General features: G+C 41.6%; 1 pseudogene; it reads left to right on the plus strand.

Moving 5' to 3' along the window:
* LOC132022368 (protein SET-like) overlaps positions 1-9,789 on the plus strand; it is a 67,585-nt pseudogene extending 57,796 nt beyond the window's left edge.
* The last annotated feature ends 433 nt before the right edge of the window (positions 9,790-10,222 follow it).

Consider the following 10,222-nt stretch of genomic DNA (forward strand, 5'->3'; position numbering starts at 1 on the left):
TAAGAGACTCTTACCTATAGGGAGCAAACTGAGGGTTGCTGGAGGGGAGGAGGGTACGGGAATGGAGTAAATGGGTGAGGGCATTAAGGAGGGCATGTGATTTAATGAGCATAGGGTATTATATACAACTGATGAATCACTTAACTCTACCCCTGAAACTAAAAATACACTATATGTTAACTAACTTGAATTTAAATAAAATCTAAAAAAAAAAGAAAGAAAGAAATACTTACCCTGGGTCTAGAGCAATACTGTTCAATAGACACACAATGTGAGCCACATATGTAATCCTAAATTCTCTAGTAGTTTCATTTTTTTAAAAAAGGAAAAGATCCCTATGACCCTGCAATTGCACTACTGGGTATTAACCCCAAAGATACAGATGTAGTGAAAATGGCCATCTGTACCCCAATGTTCATAGCAGCAATAGCCACAGTCACCAAACTGTGGAAAGAACCAAGACGCCCTTGAACAGACGAATGGATAATGAAGATATGGTCCATATATACAATGGAGTATTACGCCTCCATCAGAAAGGATGAATACCCAACTTTTGTATCAACATGGTTGGGACTGGAAGAGATTATGCTGAGTGAAATAAGCCAAGCAGAGAGAAAGTCAATTATCATATGGTTTCACTTATTTGTGGAGCATAAGGACACAGGACATTGGGAGATAAAGAGGAGAAGTGAGTTGGGGAAAATCAGAGGGGGAGACAAACCATGAGAGACTATGGACTCTGAGAAACAAACGGAGGGTTTTGGAGAGGAGGGGGTGGGTGGTTGGGTGAGCCTGGTGGTGGGTATTAAGGAGGGCACGTATTGCGTGGAGCACTGGGTGCGGTACCTAAACAATGAATTCTGAAACACTGAAAAGAAATATAAAATAAAATAAGAAAAGAAACAGGTAAACTTAATTTTACATATATATATAAATATTATCATTACAAAACAACATCAGTATAAAATATTAAATAAGATAAGTTTAAATTCTTTTGGTCACTTGAAATCTTGTCTGTATATTACACATCTCAGTGCTGACTAGCCACATGCCAAGCTTTTTAGCATGACTGCTGTGAGGCGACACAGGCCTAAGACATGGTAAATATTAGGTAAAGGCACATTCCTTTCACAAAGTCTCTGTCCTTCCAGGCCTCGGATTTTAGAGATATTTGGAAATGAACTCTGAAGTCATCTTTAGCCCTGGTGCTGAAAGGTCATTTTTGAGTTCCAAAGTCAGTCCTTTCCTGTAAGGGAACAGGCAAGGCCTTGGTACCCAGGCCCCCGTGCGCAGAGAGAGTTCCATGGACGCTCTCACCCACCATCCTGACTTCCTGGAACCCTACACCTCAACGTTGCAGGGGTCCTCGGTGGGCCAGCCCAATCTCTTCCCGAGTGCTTGAGTACCTTACACCCCAGCAGTGAGCAGCTTGCCATGCCCCCCGAGAGTGCCTGGTTCACTTTCAGATGACTTTGGCTTAGAAACCCAGCCCTCTTCTTTCCACCTGCTGTCCATGGGTCCGAGCACCTGCCCCTGGGGAGAGAATAAGTCAAAGCTTTCTTTGATGTGATCACTTTACCAGTATTTGAAATTCATTCTCAGTTGCCCTCTAGGTGTCTTTGCGTCAAGGATGAGGTTATTTCCATGGTCGCTCATATGACAGAGTGTGAAAGCCCCTCTCCGCACTTGGGTGTAGGTGCTGGTTGTTATGCCTCCTTTGCAAAGTGCAGCTCCCAGAACTACATAGAAAATGTGCAGTTGGGCCTTGAAGATAAACATTCCTGATTGCGGGCAACATCCCTGCTACTGCCGTCTTGGCCAGGGACACACCACAGCCACACCACAGCCCCAGCACCTGAGAGCAGGCACACATGAGGCCACCACATGCCCAGCTCCATGCCAGATGCCAGGCACTCCCCACTCACCAGCTAAGTATCTCCCCATCCGCCCCACCGCCCTGATGCTGGCTTCTCTCCCTGAATGCAAAGAGAGCCAGGAGCACCAGTATCACCTTTCCTCCTCCCATGCCAGAGTCTCTGAGCCCTTCCCAGTTCCTTCACAGCTTCATATACAGAGGCCAGGAACCCCAAGGATCCCTGGCTTATTGCTTCTCTGGAGGATTAAGGTTGCTCCCCTGTCCCCTTCTGGCCTTGGGGAAGCCCTTGGCCAGCCTTTCTCCTGTGTGATATGGAGATTCCTGCCAGGATCGAGCACTGGGGCTGCAGTTTCAGCCCCTCCCCTCTCGATGTTTCTTTGCCACTGATTAACTCCTCACCAAACGCCCATTAAGGCCCAGTTCAAAAGAGTGGGGTGGGCAAGGCCTGTGGCTGTTGGGCGGGGTGGACACCCTTCTCCAGAGATCCGGAAAGGAGCAGCTGCAAGGGAAGATTAAGCTCGGCCTCAGTCCCATTGATCAATAAATCAGTCAATCTTTATTGAGCTCCTCCACCTGCACATGCTCATTAGCTAGCATGGACCCAAGAGTTGCAGCTCTGAGTCTGGGACTAGAGGGGGAGGAGAAGGCCACTGGAAAATAGTTTCACCTCACAAAGGTCAGTGGTTTCCCTGTAGGGTCATTAGCTAATTCATGCTAAGGTGTTAATGACTTATCAGCTTGCTTGCTTTCTAAAGGGACTCTAGCAGGGATGGCCTGGGTAGGGACCTCCTAAAAGGGTAAAAGATGGAGAAATAAATGCTAAAGGCAAACGTCTCTGTCTGGCCATTTCCCCCAGGGCTCAGGATGCTGAATATGCATGAGGGTCAGGGAAGAAGGGAGGAACAGAGCTGCCGGACTACTACTTCCATTCCCTGCTCCTTCCCGTCTCCAAGTGTGCCCTGCAGCTAGTTCCCTGGCCTCTGGAGCCTCTGCTCCCTCACCAGTAAAACAGGAGCATCCCCCAAATACAGTCGGGAGGATAAAGCACTTGGTACAGCTCTTGGTTTAAAACCAAACCAAATAAAAAACATGGTGATTACTTTTGTTCATATTGAATTAAACGCAGACTGACAAGAGCGACGGTCTTCCTAAAAGGGGATGGTTGGCAGATCTTCCTCAGCCTTCAACTCTAGCACTTCCTGTCATCCAGACCTCATGTGGTGGCCTTCTAGGACACTGTCATTTGCAAATTTTCCAATCCTCCTTGATATTCATTCCCATTCATTTATGTGTCCTCCTTAGATTACCTCTTAATTAATGAGACTCAGGCAGCTGGATAGTTCAGTCAGTTAAGCAACTGCCTTCGGCTCAGGTCATGATTCCAGGGTCTTGAAATCGAGCCCCGTGGCAGGTTCACTGCTAAGCTGGGGGTCAGTTTCTCCCTCTCCCTCTCCTGACCTCCTGCTTCTACTCTCCCTCTCTCTCAAATAATTAAATAAAACCTTAAAAAAAATGATAAACTAATAAGCCTCACAAAGTTTTTGTTCTAAAATCACCTCCCTGAAAAGTCAAAGGCAGCCTCCTCAGCCTAGTGTTTTGGGATTTGATAATCAGACTGCACTTCCCTTTTGATTCATAACTTTATAGATTCTGCTCCTATCTTAGCTTGGGCTTTTCCCTCTGCAGAGCCTACCGTGTGTCTTTTTGTCTCAATCTTGCCTGCTTCACATTAGTCATCCATTCATTCACTCATTCACAAACATTTACTGGGTTCCCTCTAAGTGCTTGCTGGTAAGGACAGGACCACAAACACCATCCCTTTCCTCATAGTCATTATGTACTATCACGCAAAGACATAAAGGAATAGGTCGATAAGCAACTAAGTAAAATAATTCTAGTGTAACGGAGTATAAATAAGATAATGAAGAAAACAGACAAGAGTCTGAGTGGTGGGCTACTGGTGGGCTCATCAGGAAGGAAGGAAGAAGTCCTCAGCCGGCAAAGAGCTCAGCACGAGACCCCAAGACACTGTGCGTGGGGGAGAAGACATTACTTAGGACATCTAATTTTTTCTTGCTTTTACATTTCTTGGGGTAAAGGGCTAGGCTAGGGGCAGACCATCAAAAGGGGCTTGAACTTTATGCTAAATTTGTTGAAATGTTGTTGGTAGGTTTTCCTCAAGGCAGTAACATAACCTGATGTATATTTTAAAAGGTTACCTTTGCCATCACATAAAACACAAGTTAGGTTTTGGAAGGAAATATTGTAAATTTGGAGACTGTTGCTGTAACCTAAATGAGAGACAGTGGTGGCCAGGACCAGTGGAAAAGCAGTAGATAAATTCTAGGCACATTTACAAATTAGAAGTGATAAAAGAAAAGCAGGGGGTGGGGAGTCGGGTGTCCCGTCTCAGACACACATTCATTTTGTAATGTCTGTGAGGTGCGAAGTGTCAAAAAAAAAGTGGATGGGTAGGTGAGCCTGGCGCTCACACACCTGACTGGAAATGAATTTAGAAATTAGACCATAAAGATGACCCATCACCCACAGGAGTCCATCCACTCACCTCCCTCGTGCCAAGTGTTCTATTTCCTCTCCTGCAGAGACAATCTCTAGCTGTTATAATCCCACAAATTTCCAGGAGAACCAAGGAGTCCCAGAAAGAAACAGAATATGAAAGAAGCAGGAGCCCCAGCTATGCTTATGCAACCATACCGTCAATTCTCAGTACTGCTCTGGAAGGGGTTGTTTTGCCCCCCAGGCTCTTCGCAGGTGTTATCATATGTATTCTTTGAGAAAATGGCCATCTCAGTAGTACTGAAGCAAATACTCGTTCAGGTTTTGAAAGTGGAGATCAATGAACATGGCTCTCCCTCTGATTGGCACCACATCTTTTGGGCAGATAAATTTACTTTGTGTTTGTTACTCTTGGCTTTTTGAGACAAACATATTTTAGACATTACAGATACCTATAGTTAGGACGCCAAACGAAAGGAAATGTGCAGTTTGATAAACACAAAAAAAGGGCAAGAAAAGAGGGGCATCTTTGATTCTGTTGCAACATCCCAGAGGACCCAGATTTTCACAATGATTCTTCAGAGTTACCAATGAATCATGAGTAACTCAGTGAATCACGAGTTACCAGAAGAGAGAAACATTACTTAGGACATCTAATTTTTTCTTGCTTTTACATTTCTTCCATTTTGACAATGAAAGGAAAGATGGATTCTTATGTGTATAGAATGAACTCCCAAGCAAGGTTTAACAAAATTTAAATTTCATACTTTCAAAAATATTTCCAGAGGGTAGTAATTGATAAAGGAGATTCTGGTGAATATGTACTCTAAGCAAAAATCACTGGACCATTAAATGTTTTGCATGCTGTTGTAATATCTTCCATATAAAATTACCAAATTATCTGCTAACTGTTACCTGCTCTCAGCCTAAGGAGAATAAAACAAAGCCATCAGCATATGCCATGCCAGCAACTTCTTTTCGGTTTCAAACTGCAGTAGGAGCCTGAATTTGCATGCTAAAGTAAATGAAATGATCTGATTAGATTTGCTGAAACAGCCCATTACTGTATATCATTTCTGAGACCACAAAATTTAGCACATGTATCGAAATGTATTGCCTCCTTCTAACTGTGGGGAAAAACTATAAAAACACTGGGTATTGTGATGGATTGAATTCCATTACATGAATCTGGCTCATTTTCTGACCATTATCTTGCTATTACTTGAGTACAGTTTAAATACAATATACGTCTTAAGTCTTTGTATCTTGCCTGTGAATATGTTGGTGTTTCCTTTAGAAAGACATCATTCCACATTAATTTCTTTGCATCTCATCTTCTCAGCTTATTAGATATTTGTTAGCTTCTGATGCCTAAAAGAAAGTACTGTTGGATGCATGAAGTCACTCAATCAACAGAGAAGATTGTCAGCCTGTAACAGTTTTAATTTTAATTTAGAAGTTTCTAATGTATTTGTTTTCTAGTTAACATACAAAAGAATATGTGGGTTAAAGGAAGATTTTTTTTTTTTAATCTTTCTCTATGGGAATACATGTGCTTAAGCAACTCAGCAAGCTAAAATTAGAAATGTTCTTTTGTAAAAAGCACAAAAAGTCTACAAGAGGCCTGGGAATTGAACAGAGTGGAGAATAAAAACTTATAAGTCATGATAAGGAAATATTTTGTGACCCAGTGTGAGACTTCTGTGTAGACGCTTGTGTTCACCCTGGTTATGTACAAAGCCGTTTTGTGCTCCTGGTTTCTGTCTGACAGTTTGGTTAGGAAATCAGAATGAAAATATACAGGTGTCTCGACATAATTTGGGGCTTTTTTGTCACAATTCAATTGAGGAGGACTTTTCTTTGTGATCAGAGAAGAAGCATACTGTCCCAAACATCCAACAAAACAAAACAAAACCCAACACCTAATCCTTAAAGAGACATGTGTCAAGGAACTTTTCTCACAAATGCTTCTTGATACAGAACATCTTAACAAGAATACCAAGCCAATATTGAGCCAAAGATAAAACTTTGAAACAAGAATATTATGCAAAAGAAAACTGCAGGCCCATGGAAACAAATTAGAAAACCAAAACAGAATAACTAAAGGAATAACAAAGATGTTAGAAAAGCAAGGAACAAAATAAATACCACTGATAGTCAAATTACCAGCATAGAATAAAGGTTTGAAATAATTAAGATACATGGACATTTAAAAAGATAAAGCAAGGAAAAGAAGACAATAGTCCTTAAAAAAGCCTGATACTAGAATGATTATGTATTCAAAAACACAATACAAGAAAATTTATCTGAGTCAAAGAAACATTTTTAAATTATCTATAGTTGGAATGAACACGTGTTGTTAGAAAATTTAATACAGGACTCCATACTAGGACAGATTCTAGTCAACCTCCTGAATTTCAGGAATAAAACAATTTTAGGCATCTGGACAGAAAAAGCAAATAACCTACCAGAGATTAAAACCAGGCTGCCTTAGCTCAATCAATGCTGTAAGACAATGGAACAACTGTTCTGAGGTGAGAATTGCACAACCCAATAATGTGATACCCATGGTGGTGATCAAACAGAAAAGCATTATGAGGTATAGAAGGACTAAGGAAGCATGCCACCCACGAGCCTGTCTGAAAAAAAAACTAGGCAATGAACACCTGTCAATTCATTTTTAATTAAAATTAAAATCTCAGAAATAGAGAAGGTATGATTTTTTAAGACTAATAGTCAACATTCAATCCACTTAAACACTGATTCTTAGCATAAAGAAATTGAAGTTACAGGATAAAATGCAATGCTATAAATCCAAACAATGTACAAATAATAATAAAAAAAACTTACAAAAATTGAAGGTAGAGGAGAGAAAGATAAGAAGACATGTGATTGTACTAGAGCCTTATTCTTTCATAGCAGGGAGTAAATTTACAATGTTGAAAATTCAAACATATAACTTTAAAAATCTTTATTCCAATAATAATGTGTTTCATGTTTTCTTAACTTTTGAAAGACATTTCATGAAATAATATTCTCTGAGATGAGGAAATATGTATTTGAAATATAATAGTTCCTCTGGTCTTCTATAATTTTGAGTAACACTAAATTTAATAATTTTTACTTATAAATAGTATTTATAGTTTTATAAAGATAATGATAAAGCACTTTCATCTTTAAAAAGACTGGAAAGAGATATGCCAGGATATTAACCATGGTTCATTTGAAGTCATGGAAATAGACGTTATTATAGTTCCACCTTTGCTTTTTCTGTAATTTTTTAAATTTAAAAATAAAATTAAGGCAAAGGTTAGAGTTGGACCAGGGATATCAGATAAGAATTCATCCTAGATCTTCCAGATTCCAGGAATTTTTGTATTGAGCAGCCAGGGGACTCATGTAGCTGCCTGTGTACTACATCATGCACACGTTAAATTTATGTATATTTGTATAACTGTTTTTACTACTGGAAGAGGAAATTCAATTGCCACTTCTAGTTTTCATTTTATATATACTCTTCTTACTCTGCCTCTCATGAGGTCCCAGTTTTTCTGTCCTTCCCTCGTTCCCTGGACTGGAGGAATCACAGCCTGGTGTCCATGGTCTGCTCCCTCACTTAGCCTCAGGTTAGCAATTTCCTTTTCCAGACCTTGCTACCCCACCTATTACACATTATCTCCTGCCTGGTGACAGGACTTCAGTGAACTAACTAGTCAGAGAAGACACTTGGGTCGGGATTGGGAGACATGGAAGAAAACCAAGCATTCCCAGTTGGGTTCCAGTCCCAACTATCTGTAGCAGGAGCTCCAGGAGTAAGGGGTGGTTGGCAGAGAGGGGAGGAGGGCAGCTGGTTCCTGGCTGGACTGAGATGCTCACTCAACCTTGGCCAAATGAAGGCCAACAGCACAAACATACTGATGAGTTCTTCAGTTCTTAAACTCTCCTATTCTTTTTTACAGATTTGGAAGGTGGAAAGGTTTTGGGGAAATAGTACAGGGAGCAAGGGGCACCTGGGTAGCTCAGTGGGTTAAGCTTCTGCCTTCAGCTCAGATCATGGTCTCAGTGTCCTGGGATCAAGCCCCGCTTCGGGCTCTCTGCTCAGCGGGGAGACTGCTTCCCCCTCTATCTCTGCCTACTGCTTTGCCTACTTGTGATCTCTCTTTCTGTCAAATAAATAAAATCTTTTTAAAAAAGAGAGCACATTCTATAAATTTATAATAGTTCATTCTATAAGTTCAATAATAATCATCTGTAAGCAAAGAAAAGAGGATTTGGGGAGGGACAAAGGTGTAAAGCTGCTCTATGACAGCTCTTTCAGTAAATGTTTGCATAGCCCTGGACTTCACACCTGTGCCTTCCTTGAGCCCAATGACAACTCTGAGCATTAAAGAAAGTAACATCCCTGTGGTCTCCACTTGAGAGATGACAGGGGTTCAGCCCCACCAGGGATTTCCCCAAGGTCACTAGGTTAGTGAGTGGAAGAGTAAGGATCCCAAGCCAGATCTGTTCAGCCTAAAGATGGCGTTCTTTCTAGTACCGCAGCCTTTAAACACAAAGCCATCACAGCCTTCAGTTCATTTAGCAAACAAACAAAGCAGAGAACCTACAGAAACACAGAAAAGGGTAAAAAAGAAGGAAAGCCCTCCAAATTTCCAAGAGCTCTTGTTCCTGACTAGCCCTGTTCCTCCTTCTCTGTGGGCAGCATTCCAGGTGCATGCCTCCGAGCTCTCCACCCGCAGTGCATGAGGTTCTGCTAACACCCTACACAGCGGGAATGAGACAGCCTGTGGGTAGGCTGTGGGACTTGTTTGTGAGGATTTCATTCCCCATATCTTTTCATGTCCCTATATATACACACACACGACTTTACTGATCTGCTGGTAACCTCACAGAATTAACGGGCAGGTACCACGCGATTCCTCTTATGATAAAGAAAATAAAAAAGTTTTCAGAAAATATTCATATGTCATATATCTCTAAGCCCAGAGGGGGACTGCAGTTCTGTCAGTCTTTCCAGGTATCCTTTCCACATAGGACTCCTGTGGCCAATTTCCTCACTTCCTCCACTAATGTGATCTTCAGTAGTTTGCAGCAGGATTTGAATTGCAACAGGAATGGCTAGCAATTCTTGAGCACTTAAGATGTGGGCTAAGTGGTTTGTTAGTATTATCTCATTTAAGAGCATTACCATCTTGACATTTTAGATGACGGAACTGAGGATCGGAAAGGTTAAGGAAGCCATTCCCGATGGCACAGCTTTTAGGACTGAGGATGAGATTCAAGCTCTGGCCCAGCTGATTTTAGAGCAATATTCTCAGCCACTGGACCAGCATCCTACACATTTCCACTGGGTAACACCAGAGCTGAAGAGCACAGAACACCTGCTGAATGCCTAAACAACCTCCTGAGAGGCAGCATGGCATTGCGGCAAAAAGTTGGGGCTTTGGAGTCAGGAAGCCTCATGTACTCAAGTTCAAACCCCAGCTCTGACCCCTACCACCCGGCAAAATGCTGGAGCCTCAGATTCTCTAGGGACAAAAGGGTAATGATGGCAGCAGCATCATAATCATTGAAAGGATCAAATAAGATTAATATGGAAAAACTCTTAGCTTGATGGCTGCTGTATTACAGAGATTCCAGAATAGTGCTATTATCTACAGTAACCCCAAACAGAAGCAACTATTCCTCTCTATCCATTGCCATGAGCAACTTATTCAAAGTACAGCTAATAATAGTTTACGTATTTTAAAACCATTGGCTAAAATGAGTCAATCACCTGTCAGAGAACCTACTTTTCTAATATTTACCCAACAACATCACTGCAAAAAC

The sequence above is a fragment of the Mustela nigripes genome, chromosome 7, assembly GCF_022355385.1.
Source record: "Mustela nigripes isolate SB6536 chromosome 7, MUSNIG.SB6536, whole genome shotgun sequence".
Taxonomy (NCBI): Eukaryota; Metazoa; Chordata; class Mammalia; order Carnivora; family Mustelidae; genus Mustela; species Mustela nigripes.